The following is a 1,562-nucleotide window of genomic DNA, read 5'->3' as shown; positions in this document are numbered from 1 at the left end:
AGGCATTACGTAGGTGGTGGGGTGGGTGCCGAAAGGCCAATGAATTGGGCTCTTGAGTTTTGTAATTTTAGGTAAGCTAGGACCGTAATGTAATGAATAGGTAGGTTAAGGCTACGTTGTAACACATACTCATTAATAGATTTAGGGTTTAAGTTTTATATTAATATTACTAAGTTGGAGCCCAAGGCTCTATATCCATCAAATAATCTCTTCCTCCTTACCTGATTTTTTTACTCTTACTGAAACTTGGCACGAGGACTCTAACTCTCCCTCTCTTATTCTTGCTACTCCTGATGGTTACAGCTTCCTTGAACTCTCTAGACCTCCAAAAAATCTTCTATCATCTTCTCATTCTTCTTATGGAGGTATCTGTCTGTTTTATAAATCTCTATTTACTGCTTCCATTAATACTTCCTTTCACTTTTCTTCTTTTGAATGTCTTGCTGTATCTCTTAATTCTTCTTCTCTATCTTTCTATATTGCTGTAATCTATCGCCCTCCTTCTTCTTCTCTCACTTTATTTTTAGATGAATTCTACTCACTCGCTGAATCTCTCTACTCTTTTTCTATTCCTTTCTACATCTCTGGTGATTTTAACTTGCACTTCAATAATTTATCATGTTCTTACACTTGTAGGTTTAATGATATTTTGTCTCTTTTTAACTTAACTCAATATTGTTCTTTTCCTACCCATACTTCTGGTAACACTATTGATTTTATTATAGCTTCATCTTTTTCTAAGCCTATTTACATCTCTGCTAGCTCTGTTCCTTACTCTGATCACCTTCTTATTGAATCTGTTTTTTCATTAGATTTTCTTCCTTCAAATTCATCTATGTCTATTTCTAAAAGATGCTGGTCTTCTCTTAATAAAGATATTTTTCTTCAATCTCTTACTGAACCTATTTTTGATACTACCTTATTTTCTGATGATGATTTTGTCTGTGCTTTTAATATCTACATTACTTCTATTCTTGATAAGCTTATTCCTCTTAAATCTTTTACTTATAGGCTCTATTCTCGTAAGGCTCCTTGGTTTGATTATGCTTGTGTAGTAGCCAAGAAAAGTCTTAGAAGACTGGAGAAAGCCTATAGGTTAAATCCATCTAACTCTCTTTATTCTATCTATGAATCTGAATTGATTAATTATAAATATCTACTATTCTCTAAACACTCTACTTTTCTTAGAAATTCTATAACATCTGCTTCAACATCTAAAAATAGGTGGTCTGTTCTATCTAAACTTCTACATAAAAAATCTTCTCACTCATCTTTCTCTGCTCAACAGTTTCATGACTTTTTTGTGAATAAAATTACTTCTTTAAGAACATCTAATTCCAATTTTCCTTCTCATAACTTTACTAAACTTACTACTGAATCTTTCTCTGTATTTACTCCAATAAATCTTTTAGAACTAACTAAAATTATTAATTCTATGTCGTCTACCTGTTCTCTAGATCTACTTCCTTCTAATTTACTTAAAGAATTCTCTTCAATATTTTATCCAATCATTCTCAAATTAGTTAATTTATCTCTTTCCACCTCTAAATTCCTACTCTAAA

Source organism: Helobdella robusta, assembly GCF_000326865.2.
Source record: "Helobdella robusta unplaced genomic scaffold HELROscaffold_37, whole genome shotgun sequence".
NCBI classification, from domain to species: domain Eukaryota; kingdom Metazoa; phylum Annelida; class Clitellata; order Rhynchobdellida; family Glossiphoniidae; genus Helobdella; species Helobdella robusta.
Note: the sequence above shows the minus strand (reverse complement) of the source record.